Source organism: Delphinapterus leucas, chromosome 1 (genome assembly GCF_059928025.1).
Source record: "Delphinapterus leucas isolate spDelLeu-1000000601 "Yukka" chromosome 1, BTC_Dleu_Yukka2, whole genome shotgun sequence".
Classification (NCBI taxonomy): domain Eukaryota; kingdom Metazoa; phylum Chordata; class Mammalia; order Artiodactyla; family Monodontidae; genus Delphinapterus; species Delphinapterus leucas.
Genome location: NC_143129.1, coordinates 177788943 through 177804413, shown reverse-complemented (window position 1 = coordinate 177804413; position 15471 = coordinate 177788943). Strand labels below are relative to the sequence as shown.

Sequence of the window (15471 nt, the reverse complement as noted above, 5' to 3'; positions counted from 1 at the left end):
GGCGGGGGGCGGTGACTTGCTTTACACAAAGTCTATTGATTTATTTTATTTTTTTGGCCATGCCAGGCGGCCTGTGGGATCTTAGTTCCCCAACCAGGGATTGAACCCAGGCCCTCAGCAGTGAAAGCTCTGTGTCCTAACCACTGGACCACCAGGGAATTCCCAAAGTCTATTAATTTAAATGTTAATAACATCTAAATAAAAAATACCTTCATAGGGCTTCCCTGGTGGCGCAGCGGTTGAGAGTCCGCCTGCCGATGAAGGGGACCCAGGTTTGTGCCCCGGTCCGGAAGGATCCCACATGCCGCGGAGCGGCTGGGCCCGTGAGCCATGGCCGCTGAGCCTGCGCGTCCGGAGCCTGTGCTCCGCAACGGGAGAGGCCACAACAGTGAGAGGCCCGCGTACCACAAAAAAATAAAAACAAAAAAACCAAAACCTTCATAGCAACACCTAGTCTGGTGTCTGACTAAAACAACTGGGGAGCCAGAGCCAAGTCAATCTGACACTTAAAAGTAGCCTTCGTGGTGCCAAAAAGTGGGCTAACGCTCTGATGCACGAGGTCATTATTTACGGAGCACTGACTTCTTACCAGGCATTCTTTTTTTTCTTATTCAAGTATAGTTGATTTACAATGTTGTGCTAATTTCTGCTGTACAGCAAAGTGATTCAGTTATACGTATACATGGATTCTTTTTAAAATATCCTTTTCCTTTATGGTTTATCACAGGATATTGAATATAGTTCCCTGTGCTCTACGGTAGGACCTTGTTGTTTACCCATTCCATATATAATTGTTTACATCTGCTAACCACAGCCTCCCACTCCATTCCTCCCCCAACCCCTCCCCCTTGGCAACCACCAGTCTGTTCTCTATGTCTGTGAGTTTGTTTCTGTTTCATAGATAGGCTCGTTTGTGTCATAGTTTAGATTCCACATACAAGTGATCTCATACGGTATTTGTCTTTCTCTTTCTGACTTACTTCACTTAGTATGATAATCTCTAGTTGCATCCACGTTGCCACAGATGGCATTATTTCATCCATTTTCATGGCTGAGTAATATTCCATTGTGTATAGGTACCACATCTTCTTTATCCACTCATCTGTCAGTGGACATTTAGGTTGTTTCCACGTCTTGGCTATTGTGAATAGTGCTGCTATGAACATAGGGGTGCGTGTATCTTTTTGAATTATGGTTTTGTCTGAGTATATGCCCAGGAGTGGGATTGCTGGATCATATGGTAATTCTATTTTTAATTTTCTGAGGACCCTCCATACTGTTCTCCATAGTGGCTACACCAACGTACATTCCCACCAACAGTGTAGGCGGGTTCCCTTTTCTCCACACCCTCTCCAGCATTTGTTATTTGTAGACTTTTTAATGATGGCCGTTCTGACCGCGGTGAGGTGATACCTCATCGTAGCTTTGATTTGCATGTCTCTAATGAGTAGTGATGTCGAGCATCTTTTTCATGTGCCTATGCTTGCCAGGCATGCTTGCTGCAACCCCAGAGGCACCCTCACTTTACATTCCAAAGGGTAAATTGACTTGCCCATCATCCTATCGTAGTCACTGAGATTCAAACCCAGCTCAGTGGGAGGACAGAACTTGGATTCTTAATCCCTCCACGTCCCTAAAGCAGAGCTACGAATGTGGACCTTGAATAAGATGTGATGGGTCAAACCTCTGAAGAGCTGCCATGGGGCTGGATTAAGCTGACTGGTCTGTGTAGACCTGTGCTGTCCAACATGGTAGGTAGTTGTTGCCACCTGGGGCTACTGAGCGCTTGAAATGTGGCTAGTCCAAATTTAGATGCACTGGAAGTGTAAAATACACAGATTTCAAAGACTTAGTGTGCAAAAAATAAAATAAAATAAAAAAGATAATCAAAAATATATTGACTACCTATTGAAATGATAATATTCTGGATGTATTGGGTTACATAAAAATATTATTCAAATTAATTTCACCTATTTCTTTTAATTAAAAAAATGTGGCTACTAGAAAATTGAAAACTACATGTAAAATTGTGCACTTGTGGCTTGTATTATATTTCTATTGGCGGTGCTGGTCCAGACTCTTCTAAACTGTTAGGCAGGAACTGTGGCCACCTTGTTTGAGATCACCCCTCCTGGGTTGAGCCTTGGTGCCTGGGCATAGTACATACATATTTGGCGGAGAGAGTGGAATTGCTCTTGAGTTCCCAGAGGGCATCAGTGAGGTCTGTGACAAGAAGATACAGAAAAGGAAATGTGGTGGAGGATGGAAGAGGTTAGTGACCACAAGGTGGCGCCAGATCCCCATTTTAGAAGCAGGGAGGAGGGAGGTTTTTTTTTTTCCCCTGAGAAAAGGTACCAGCCAGCGTGAATCTGAGAGATCAAGGATGCCTCCTGTCTCTGTCCAGCCTCACTCAGCTCCTTCCTTTAGCTTTTGGAACCCTCTCCCCCACAGGCATTTGGGGTCAGAGTTCAGGACTCTGTGTGAGGTCCAGTCCCTTAAAGTAGGGTCCCCTCCCTGGACAGAGGGGAAACTGAGGCCCAGAGAAGGGGGAGTGAGGCCTGAAGAGGGGCAGTGACCTGCCCAAGCCTATTGGTAGCAGAGCCAGGTCCTTTGAGCCTCATCCTTTATGGCTGTCCCGTTGCCTTAATGCCTTGGTCCCTTGAGCCTGGGTTGTTGATTCACTCTAACAAGCTTAATAAATAATCACTGAGTATGTGCCAGGCATTGGGCTGGGCAGGAGAAGGTGTGTGATCTATAAGACATGTGTGCACACATACACACACATACCCTTTTATAAGAATGCTTCTTAAGCATTTATAACTACCTGGGCGTAGGTGCTATAATTATTCTTGTTACACCCCACGAGATGGTTAAATTCTCCATCTCTAGAAGAAGACTCTTAGATTTAAACCCCAGCTCTGACACTTGCTAGCTTTTGAGACCTTGGACAAGCCATTTTTCTTGAGTCTTGATTTTCTCATCTGTGTAATGGGGTAACAATGACCCCTACTTCCCAGGTTGTCATAAGATTAAATGAGATAGTACATATAAAGGGCCAGGCACGTAGAAAGTGCTTGATTCATCTTGCCTGTGGTTTTAATAGTCATCAGTCAAGGCCTCTGCTGACCAGTGCTACAGCAAAAGCATCAGCTAAGTTCCATGGAGGGAATGCACTGACAGCTTAGTAAGCGTTCCCCGGGAAGAAGCTCCTGTGGCAGGAATTCAGTGCAAGTTGTTTATTTGAGAGGCAGTGCCAGGAAACACCAGTAAGGGAGCGAGGAATTATGGCGGTAAAGGTTAGGGAATAAAGCGATTTACCTTGGTGGGCAACTGCTGCTTGTGGAGCACTAACTCAGTTATCCCAGCGAGGGGCGAGGGAGCTGGGGTGTTCATCCTCCATCCTCCAACTGTACCATGGGTGGAGGGCTGCGCCTGGGTGGGTGCTGGGGTAATTCCCCAGCACTCCTGGTTTGTTGTCTGCTCAAAGAGAAAGCCTTCAGGCAGAGATACAGGTGCTGCTGAAAGTCTGGCTGGTATGCACAGCCTCTGCTTCAAGAGAGAAGGGAGAAGTTAATTCAAGTTGAGGAAAGAAGGGAAGGCTTTATGGAAGAGGTGGCCTTTGAACTCACCTCTGAAGGTTGGGTAGGAGTTTGACAAGCAGAGATGAGGGAAGGGTATTCCTGTCATGAGGCAGAGCACAGCCAAGGAAAGGAAATGTGGAGGGGCAGGGTAAATTGTGGGGGGATATTTTGGGGGCAAAGCCAGGAAAACAGTCCCGGGATAAGCCATGGAGCCCTCAATTGCCAGGCCAGAGAGCATTCTGGCTGGATTCTTTGGGCAGTAGGGAGCCATGGAAAGTAGGATCTCTCTCTGCGGCAGGTGAGGGTAGGTGGGAGGGACTTCTGAGAGCAGGTGGGAGGCTGTACTCCAAGTGACAAGTGATGAGGGCCCAGATGGGACAGTGGTACTGACCTTAGGGGCAAACTGGAGAGCGGAGCACAGGCTCCAGACGCGCAGGCTCAGTGGCCATGGCTCCCGGGCCCAGCCGCTCCGCGGTATGTAGGATCTTCCCGGACCGGGGCACGAATCCGTGTCCCCTGCATCGGCAGGCGGACTCTCAACCACTGCGCCACCAGGGAAGCCCTTGGAGCCCTTTCTTTCCTTCTGCTGGGTAGAAACCTCAGTTGAGCTCCTTTCTGAGTGGCTGTCAATGGCTGTGCCATATGCCCAGCTTCCAGCAGGGGGCACCAATGACACAAGGAACCCTCAGCCTCAGCGCTCAAAGAAGGAAGAAAGAAGGGGCTCGTTCTGTTAGTTCATTAGACGGATTCCACTCTTTAGGGGGAAGTTTGCGGTGACACAGCCAGGAGAACCCTGGAGTTGGGCAGCGTGGATCTGGATTCTAGTGCTGGTCTACCTTTCTGTGTCTTCACCGTTCCATGTTGCCACCTGTAAAATGCGGACGATTGAAAGTACCTTCTTCACATGATTGTTAAAACGATGAAATGAGATAAAGCACATAAAGCGCCTGGTACATAGTAGGTGCTGCTGTTACTGGTGGGCAGGGTCTGGATACAGCATTACCTATGAGGACTGAAGCCAGGAGGCTGGTTGTCTGTAGAAGGTGACGTGAGCAGTCCAGAGACCCTGGGCCTCGCCAGAGAGTGCCCAGTCCATCTGGACAGTCTGGCGACCCCTGCGAGGACCTCAAATCACTGGGAAAGTGGGAGCAGGTGACCTGATTTTAATTTCCACAGCTATTGTTACATGAGTGTCACTGTGAGTTTTTGGTGTCCTTGAGGGTGGCTTTTCTGAGTAGAAAAAAGTATTCGGACTCTCCTTTGGTTTTCAAAAATTGTTAATTTATGATGTTCAATTTATTATATTTATAAATTCAACAATCTCACTTTAGTCTTTGAGTTAGCTTAAAAATCTTCTTTTACGAATATAGCAACTTTTAAAATAATTTTAAGGTGGCATTGGATGAATGTTTTTTCTATAATCTTGGTTAATTAAACAGGCTTAAACATCTTAAACTACACTTATAAATTTAATATATTCAGTTTCTTTTTAAAATACTTCACTTGCTTTAATGACAAAACTCTCTCAAGCACTTAAATAGATCTTAGAAATCTAATAATTATATTTATAAATATGGTGAATTTAAATTCTTATAACTATTTTAATACTGTTGACAAATTTAGTAAGATTTTGACTTAAAAATCACAAGTCTAAATCAATCAATGATTTGTTTATGCATTTTAAATTAGAAACTTAAGGCTGATCTGTTATTCCCATACAGCACATTCTTTTAAATATTACAAATACTTAAAATTCCAAACATGTGCCCATTATTTTTTTTAACACAAACATGTAACTACTATATGTTTGATTCTCTTAAATTTTTTTTTTTACTCAATTCTTTTCATGCTTAAGAGAGGTGGGCTCACTGAGTCAAGGATTTTACCACCTCAAGCAAATTTTGGGGTTGACTTCCCAAGCCATCTTGGGGTGATCATCTCCTCTAAGATTCCCTAACGTCCACAGAAACCTCAGGCTTAGACTTAGGTTTTTGCCCATGACCTTGATGGGACTTGAGTCCCCCTTATCATCACTTGAAAAGGATCTCCCATCATCTAAAAAGGGAGTGGTTATGTAGCCTGGCTCTTGTGAGTTCAGTTTACATATTCCCCATTTCTCAAGTCAGATTTGAGGCTCAGTGTCTGGGTTTGGGTTTGGGTTCAACTGATGGATTTACTCCTTGATTCTATTCTGAGCTCTGTTCAAAGACTTCCTTTTGGGGCCACCCTGTTACAGGTGTCTAAATCACACCCAACTGAATCTCTCTGCTTTTGCCTGGCTCCTCAGGACAATTCTAAGGTTTTTATAGTGATAATGAGTCTAATCTTAGAAGCCAGGATACAGCTGAAGAGATTGGAAGTGCGTGGGATCTTCCTCCTTATTCAGGTCCATCCCCCGCCCCCCATCATCCTGGCTAACGTAGACCCCGCCCCCATCACTCTCTATCACAAAAATCGCCCTAGCTTAGTTTCCTCAGATTGTTTGTTACCAGCTGAAAATACCTTATGTAGGCAAAAAAACACAGGACACCCAGTTAAATCTGAATTTCAGATAAACAATGGATAATTATCCCACGTTCCAAGTATTGCTTGGGACATGGAAAATGATTTGTTGTTTACCCGAAATTCAAATTTAACTGGGTGTCCTGTAGTTTATCTGGCAGCCCTACTTATTTGTGTTGATAATTGTCTGTCCTCCACCCTCTCCCTGCGAGCCTGGAGGGGTCATTCCCTCTGTCTTGTTCACTGCTGTGCTCCTGGTCCCAGGACAGGATCCAACTCATGGTAGGTGCTGAATGAATGAATGAATGAATGAGTGAATGAATGCAGGAGCTGACAGAGGTACCATAACTGAGCAGAACCCTGCCATGTCCCCCGCCTCCTTTTTGTAGAAAAGCTTTGGCCTCCTAGGCCTTCCCTGAGGTCCAAAGAACAAATTTAATCAGAGAAATGAAAAAACGCAGAAGCAAAGGAAAACAGCCAAGCAAGGCAAAATAATAGTTTAACCATAAAACAAAGCAAGGATCTTTAGTCCCTCCTCAAGGGCTATGGATAACATTCTGAGACACGTCCTTTGAGCTGTTTTGCAGATACTGAAACCCCCGCCAGGTGGAAGAGGTTAATTGTATGCTGACCACTTAGACCCCAGACTGGCTGGAACTAGAAGGTTGATGACGCTGACTCCCGATTATGTGACCACCAACCAATCAGAAGAATGTCCATGAGCTGACTGTGACCCTGCAACTCTCTCCCTCACCCTGTCTTTAAAACCCCTTCTCTGAAATCCACTGGGGAGTTCGGGTCTTTTGAGAATTAGCTACCTGTACTCCTTGCTTGGCACCTGCAATAAACACTGCCCTTTCCTTCACTGCAACAAGTGTCAGTAGATTGGCTTTACTGTGAATGGGCGAGGGAACCCAAGTTTGGTTTGGTAACAGTATCAGTTCAGGCTGGCCAGGTGGGGAGAGCCAGGACCAAGTGGGGGGCGAGTGCTGCAGGGGGGCAGGTTTGACTTTTCCCAACAGCAGTTCCACACCTCAGGGTGTGACTGAGGGACCATGACATTCCATCTGCTCCACCATCGCGAGGCTGGGAGATGGTACCTAGAGCAGGGCTGAGTGCATCCCGCACCCTGAGGAGGAGCTCAGTCACCCTCTAGTCCCACTCTGGGTGTGGCCTCTGTGTGCCCAAGAGAGAAGACAGGAGTCACGCATGTGGCCTGCAGGAGTGTCCTCTCTCCTGGGGCCAGGTGGGTGACCCTCCTGCCCTCGCAAGCCATGGGCTCTAAGGTGGAGCCCTGGGGTCCCCATGGGGCTGGGACGCATGGCTCCTGGCTGGGGTGGTCAGGCCTGGATTAAGAGGGGCCTGTGAGGGGTCGAAGCCTCAGCCTCTGCCCCCATTAACCAGACTCCACGTGCACAGATGAGCTGATGCTCACCCAGGCCAGCCCAGACGCACACGTGCATGCATACACACACACACACACACACACACACACACACACACACGATCTCTCTTCACTCCCACACCGAGGTCTCACACACGAGCTGCTGCTTCAGTCCCATGAATCCTGTAAGTAATAGCTCCCAGAAGCCTCCTATGCCCCTCCCTGGGACCAGCACCCCTCTTGGAGGGCATGTCTCATCCTGAGCATCAAGGAGGGGTGGGGAGCCTGCCCCCTCCCTGGCAGTGAGCTCCTGGCGTTCAGGGACCTCTGATTCCTCTCTGTCCCCAGTGCCTGGCACAGGGCTTGGAAACACTCAGGAACCAGTTAATGAGGGTGAGATCAGAGACCTTGTCCCCATGTAGCAGCCGGATTAATTACTGCGCACCCGCTTCATGCCAGGCACCACGTTAAGCTCTTTACAGGTATGAACTCACCGAGCGTTCTCACTGCGGTGGGCGCTGCTCACCCTCACATCCCTGAGGAGGAAACTGAGGCACAGAGAGCTTAAGTGATGTCCGTGAATTTACCTGAGCCCTGTGAGCCTGCCAAACGGTGAAGGTTAAGAAATGCCACCACCCTTGTGTTTCAGGAAATGGTTTACTGTGCAGGGCCCCGCCTCGCCCGTATGACTTACCTAAGACTCACGGACGCTCCCCCCGCTTCCCCGTGACAAGGCCAGACACAGACCCTCCAAACTCCTATTCTTTGCCCAATAAATGCACCGCTCGTTCTCACTGATCAATCAGAACAAAATGCTTGTTAACCAAACTTAAGCTTCTTTCCTTCATCCAGGCCCCTGAACTGTAGCCCCCTGGAGGCAGCCGACAGCCCCACTGCAACCACCAGAACAGGGTAGAACGTTCTCTGATCTACCTTCCCAGCACCCACCCTTTCATCCCACTTTCCCACTCCTGATCCTTCTAGCTCTGTTTACTCCTCTCTGTAAAAGAAAACCTCTTTTTGCCCACTTCTTGAGAGGCTTGCAGAATTTACACTCAGAACATTCTCCCTGGTGCCGTAGCTCCCTGCCACCCCTATCGCAATAGTGCCTTCCCTGCGAGCATCCTCTTGAATAAATTCTCTCCTTGCTCAGTCTGGATTTCTTGGGTTTTATTGGACATAACTTATCCAAGGTCACACAGCTAGCAAGTGGCAGAGTCAGGGCTCAGACCCAGGCCTTCTGTTCCAGAAGCTCTGCTAACATGCCTGTTGCGGCCCTCTACACCCTACACACCTCCACGACTGCACGCAAACACAGGTGCAACATGCGTAAGAAAGGCGCATCTTCAGAAACGCAGGCTCGCACCTGTGCTCATGCCCCCACCACCAGTGCCCCCATCCTCAAGGCAAGGCTCATCCTCACACAGGTGTGCACGTCACCCCCTCCCCCCCCCACGTGCACATGCGCACACCCTCACTCGCTCTCCCAGCCTTCCAGGCACAGCAGGCTCACGGCCTTGGTGCCTGGAAAGGAAGCTGAGTCTGAAGAAAAGCCTGTGGCCGCCTCTGACCGTGACCCCACTCTCCCTTCATCCCTCCTCTGCCTGCCGGGATCTCCTGATCCCCCCACCCCCGTGCTCTCCCAGGGTGTCAGACAGACTGCAGAGGTCACTGGTCCCTCAGTGAGTTTCGATTCAGGCCCCTGGGGGGAGGGAGCCGGAGTGTGTGGTTAATGAGTGTGGGCTCCAGCCCCCAGGATCCAGCCGGCAGTGTGGAAAGAAGGCCTAGCTAGAGCCGCATAGACTCAGGCATTGCTCCCTATCCCACCCCATCCAGAGGGCAGTAGGTTTGCATCCGGGTTTGAATTTTTGCTCTGCTGCCTGCCAGCTGGGTGGCCTTGGACTAGTTATTTAACCTCTCTGAGCCTCAGTGTTTTCATCTGTTGCATGAGGACAATTAAAAAGACAAGCTACTGTTTATTGAGCACTTACTATGTGCCAGACATTGGGCCAACGACCTTAAATGGATTAATTAATTTAATCCTCCCAGCAACCTGCCAGTATAGATTTTAGTTTGAATCACGTGAAATTGCCATTTTTACAGGTCAAAAATAGTCAAGTGCTGACAAATTATTTCGTTTAGCCTCTTATCACCATCCCTGTGTTACAGATGAGGAAACAGACTCAGAGAGGCTGTGGCCTGCCCAATGTCACACAGCCATGAAGTAGCAGAGCTGGGATTTGGACCCAGGTCCCCCTGGCTCTCCTGCTACACTTTTAATCTCAATGCCGGGCCTTGGTGAGGACCAAACCAAACCATGTCAAGTGTTCAGCACAGCACCAGGCACACAGTACGTGCTCAATAAATGTACTCTTCCTTTCCTTGCTTGCCAGGGTGAGTCCTCTCAGAGCTAAAACCTTAACCCCCTACCAGGCTAGATGACTGACTCCCCCATTTCTCCCCCAGCCCCTCCCTCTGACCTGTCACCCATTCCAATGATGGGGTGAAATCACACGCTGGCCTCGCCCCACACTTGACCCTCATCCTCCACCATCATCTAAATGGGTCCTGGCAAAGGCAAGCCGCCCTCTTGCAGGGAGTCTTCTTGGATGGGCACCTCCCTGCCAGGTGCCCACCCCGCTTCCTGGGCTCAGGTTCAACACCATGTTCAATTAGTTCTGCAAGTGCCCACGGAGGCCATGTGTCTGGAGCATTCAGCAAGGGCCCTGGAGCCAGAGCACCCCCCGAGCTCCTCAGCTAATGTATGTGCCCAGCACTGGGATCAGTGTTTCCCGTGTTCTCTAATTTCACTCCTACAACAACCCTTTGCGCGGAGTGGGGGGGAGTACTTTTATTCTTCCCATCTTGCAGATGGGAGACTGAGGCTCTGATAATTAAAGTGACTTGTAGTCTTGAGGTGAACCTGAGGATAGAGGAGGGCTGTGACCTCCGCCCAGGGAAATGAAGGGGCACATCCTGGTGGACGTTTGGAGAGACCCTTGAGTGGCTAGACTGTCAACAGGGAGAGGTAGGGAGGTGAGAAAAGAGGGGAAGGGCAAGCTGGGCCGAGGATACCACGTGATCAAGGCTTGGACGTTTTAATGTTTTTTATTTTTAACAACTTAGCACCCTAAGGTTCCCTAATCCTAACATTTTACTGGTCTAAGGTCATATATTTCTTCCATTCTAAGCTTTTATTAACCCAAAAGTTTAGAAACTTGGAGGTTCTATAATTCAGGGCTCCCCAAACCCTGGGTCCGCGGCCTGTTGGAACTGGGCGGCACAGCAGGAGGTGAGCGGCCGCGAGCGAGTGAAGCTTCATCTGCTGCTCCCCATCACTTGCTTTACTGTCTGAACCATCCTCTCCTCCCCTGCTCCCGTCCGTGGAAAAATTGTCTTCCACAAACAGGTCCCTGGTGCCAAAAAGTTGGGGACCGTTGCTATAATTCACACATGCTGAGGAGCCTTTGTGTCTCAGATCCGGTAATTTGCAGATTCTATGATTAATTTCAGGAAGATGCTGGGCACGTGGGTGGGGAAGGCAGGGACAAATCTGGAACATAAGCATCACTCCCCCCACCCCCTTGCACCCGCCTTCCTCAAGTGTCAACTTCCCCAGGGCTGGGTACAGAAAAGGAATCAGGAAATACTTACAGAATGATTGATATTTGGGCAAGAAAGGACAGGGCTGGCTTGGGGGTGTGGATGGGGGCCGGGGATGGTTCTTGGCCAGGTACAGGGCTCGTGTTGGCACAGTTAGGAGGAAAGGGTCAAGTGCATTTGCTGGAAGCCCACATAAAGTTGTGGATAAAAGGGTGAGCATCTGAGTCTGTATATGAAATGGGAACTATGCCAACATTGGCTTGCAATGGAGTCAGACTTGCAGTCCAGCCCCAAGGCTGCTGTGAGGCCAGGATAAACCAAAATGGGGGTTGGCCAATCTCTTTCGTATAGATGGCCAGATAGTAAATATTTTAGGCGCTGTGGACCAAGACACAGTGTGTTCTTTTAGCACAGATATACTGTCATTGTGGAATAAGCACAATACTTTTCCATCTAATTAGATTAAAAAAATAATACACGCTCCACTGCACCTTAAAAGTGCACCATTTGCCCATCAACGGATGAATGGATTAAAACATGTGACATGGGGCTTCCCTGGTGGCACAGTGGTTGAGAATCTGCCTGCCAATGCAGGGGACACGGGTTCGAGCCCTGGTCTGGGAAGATCCCACGTGCCGCGGAGCAACGAGGCCCGTGAGCCACAATTACTGAGCCTGCGCGTCTGGAGCCTGTGCTCTGCAACAAGAGAGGCCGCGATAGTGAGAGGCCCGCGCACCGCGATGAAGAGTGGCCCCCGCTTGCCGCAACTAGAGAAAGCCCTCGCACAGAAACGAAGACCCAACACAGCCAAAAATAAAATTAAAAAAAAAAAAAAAGAATGATCCATGCTTTAAAAAATAAAAATTAAAAAAAAAGTGTTTAAAAAATACAAAACAAAACATGTGACACATACATGCAATGGAATATTATTCAGCCTTAAAAAGAAGGGGATTCTGACACATGCTACAACATGGATGGATCTTTTTTATTATTATTACTTTTTAAATAGGTCTTTATTGGAGTATAATTGCTTCACAGTACTGTTAGTTTCCATTGCACAACAAAGTGAATCAGCCACATGCATACACATGTCCCCGTATCCCCTCCCTCCCACCCTCCCTATCCCACCCCTCTAGGTCATCGCAAAGCACTGAGCTGATCTCCCTGTGCTATGCGGCTGCTTCCCACTAGCTATCTGTTTTACATTCGGTACTGTATATATGTCCATGCCACTCTCACTTTGCCCCAGCTTCCCCCTCCCCACTCCGTGTCCTCAAGTCCATTCTCTATGTCTTTATTCCTGCCCTGCAACTAGGTTCATCAGTATCTTTTTTTTGTTTTTTAGATTCCATATATATGTGTCAGCATACGGTATTTGTTTTTCTGACTTACTTCACTCTGTATGACAGACTCTAGGTCCATCCACCTCACTACAAATAACTCAATTTCATTTCTTTTTATGGCTGAGTAATATTCCATTGTATATATGTGCCACATCTTCTTTATCCATTCATCTGTCGATGGACACTTAGGTTGTTTCCATGTCCTGGCTATTGTAAATAGTGCTGCAATGAACATTGTGGTACATGAGTCTTTTTTTTTTTTTTAACATCTTTATTGGAGTATAATGCTTTACAATGGTGACATGACTCTTTTTGAATTATGGTTTTCTCAGGGTATATGCCCAGTAGTGGGATTGCTGGGTCATATGGTAGTTCTATTTTTAGTTTTTTAAGGAACCTCCATACTGTTCTCCATAGTGGCTGTATCAATTTACATTCCCACCAACAGTGCAAGAGGGTTCCCTTTTCACCACCCCCTTTCCAGCATTTATTGTTTCTAGATTTTTTGATAATGGCCATTCTGACCGATGTGAGGTGATACCTCATTGTAGTTTTGATTTGCATTTCTCTAATAATTAGTGATGTTGAGCAGCTTTTCATGTGCCTCTTGGCCATCTGTATGTCTTCTTTGGTGAAATGTCTATTTAGATCTTCGGCCCATTTTTTAATTGAATTGTTTGTTTTTTGATGTTGAGCTCCATGAGCTGTTTGTATATTTTGGAGATTAATCCTTTGTCCATTGTTTTATTTGAAAATATTTTCTCCCATTCTGAGGGTTGTCGTTTTGTCTTGTTTATGGTTTCCTTTGCTGTGCAAAAGCTTTGAAGTTTAATTAGGTCCCATTTGTTTATTTTTGTTTTTATTTCCATTACTCTAGGAGGTGGGTCAAAAAAGATCTTGCTGTGGTTTATGGCAAAGAGTGTTTTTGCTATGTTTTCCTCTAAGAGTTTTATAGTGTCTGGTCTTACATTTAGGTCTTTAATCCATTTGGAGTTTATTTTTGTATATGGTGTTACATAGTGTTCTAATTTCATTCTTTTATATGCAGCTGTCCAGCTTTCCCAGCACCACTTATTGAAGAGACTGTCTTTTCTCCATTGTATGTTCTTGCCTCCTTTGTCATAGATTAGTTGACCATATGTATGTGGGTTTATCTCTGGGCTTTCTATCCTGTACCATTGATCTATATTTCTGTTTTTGTGCCAGTACCATACTTTTTTTTTTTTTTTTAAACACTGTCTTCTCAACAGATGCCAGAAAATAATAAAATATTCAGGATAAGCTACTTCTGGAAGACAATGTGTGATTCTTACTTTTCAAAACTTAAACTGTGGATTAAATGCTTTTTTAAGTTTTTTTTGAATTTTATTTTATTTATTTTTTTATACAGCAGGTTCTTATTAGTCAGCAATTTTATACACATCAGTGTATACATGTCAATCCCAATTGCCCAATTCATCCCACTCCCACCCCCACCCCCCGCCACTTTCCCCCCTTGGTGTCCATACGTTTGTTCTCTACATCTGTGTCTCAGTTTCATACTGTCTTGATTACTGTAGCTTTGTAGTATAATTTGAAGTCGGGGGGCCTGATTCCTCCAGCTCCGTTTTTCTTTCTCAAGATTGCTTTGGCTATTTGTGGTCTTTTGTGTTTCCATACGAATTGTAAAATTTTTTGTTCTAATTCTGTGAAGAATACCATTGGTAATTTGACAGGGATTGCATTGACTCTGTAGATTGCTTTGTGTAGTATAGTCATTTTCACAATACTGATTCTTCCAATCCAAGAACATGGTATATTTCTCCAACTGTTTATGTCATCTTTGATTTCTTTCATCAGTGTTCTATAGTTTTCTGAGTACAAGTCTTTCGCCTCCTTAGGTAGGTTTATTCCTAGGTATTTTATTCTTTTTGTTGCGATGGTAAATGGGATTGTTTCCTTAATTTCTCTTTCTGATTTTTTGTCATCAGTGTATAAGAATGCCAGAGATTTCTGTGCATTAATTTTGTATCCTGCAACCTTAACCAAATTCATTGATTAGCTCTAGTAGTTTTCTGGTAGCATCTTTAGGATTCTCTATGTATAGTATCATGTCATCTGTAAACAGTGACAGTTTTACTTCTTTTCCAATTTGTATTCCTTTTACTTCTTTCTCTTCTCTGATTGCCGTGACTAGGACTTCCAAAACTATGTTGAATAAGAGTAGCGAGAGTGGACATCCTTGTCTTGTTCCTGATCTTAGAGGAAATGCTTTCAGTTTTTCACCATTGATTATGATGTTTGCTGTGGGTTTGTCATATATGGCCTTTATTATGTTGACGTAGTGGATGGGTCTTGAGAACATTAAACTAAGTGAAAGAAGCCAGTCACAAAAAGTACTTAGACAAATTCATAGAGACAGAAAGTAGAATGTTGGTTGCTGGGGGCTGGGGAGTTATAGTTTAATGGGTGCAGAGTTTCAGTTCTGCAAGATGAAGAGTTCTGGAGATGGATGGGGGTGATGGCTGCACAGCAATGTGAACTTACTTAATACCACTGAACTGTACACTTAACGATGGTTACGAAGGTAAACTTTATACTTTGTGTATTTTACCACAATAAAAAAGTACAACATTCATTGTCCACTTTTCTTGTTTTGACATGATGGATGCGCACTGGTAATAAAAACATAAAAGGCTGCACTATGGTGATATGCATGCTGTCAGCTGGGCCACTAATTTGCTGAGCTCTGAGCAGCCAGGCAAAGTGATGACAGGATGAGTCTGTGTCGTAACTATTCAACTCCGTGTTGCAGGGTGAAGGTGCCGGGGACAGAATGTAACAAACGGGCGTGGTTGTGTTCCAGCGAAACTTTATTTATGGACATGGAAACTGAGTTTCACTTAATTTGTTTTTTAAATTAAGGTTTTATTTATTTATTATTTATTTATTTTTTTGGCCGCGTTGTGTCTTCGTTGCTGCTCACAGGCTTTCTCTAGTTGCGGCAAGCAGGGGCTACTCTTTCTTGCGGTGCGTGGGCTTCTCATTGCGGTAGCTTCTCTCGTTGTGGAGCAGAGGC

At 46.1% G+C, this 15471-nt stretch overlaps 1 long non-coding RNA gene across 2 annotated transcripts; it reads right to left on the bottom strand.

Moving 5' to 3' along the window:
- Positions 1-293: 293 nt before the first annotated feature.
- LOC149750826 (uncharacterized) lies at positions 294-8924 on the bottom strand. 2 transcript variants are annotated; one of them, XR_016388826.1, is made up of 4 exons: positions 7962-8924; positions 3973-4449; positions 3319-3549; positions 294-2223 (listed from the first exon to the last, which is right to left on the bottom strand). It is a non-coding gene; the product is annotated as an uncharacterized LOC149750826 (long non-coding RNA). The 2 variants fall into 2 exon arrangements; XR_016388825.1 differs by having other exon boundaries at positions 3973-8923.
- Between the last annotated feature and the right edge of the window lie 6547 nt (positions 8925-15471).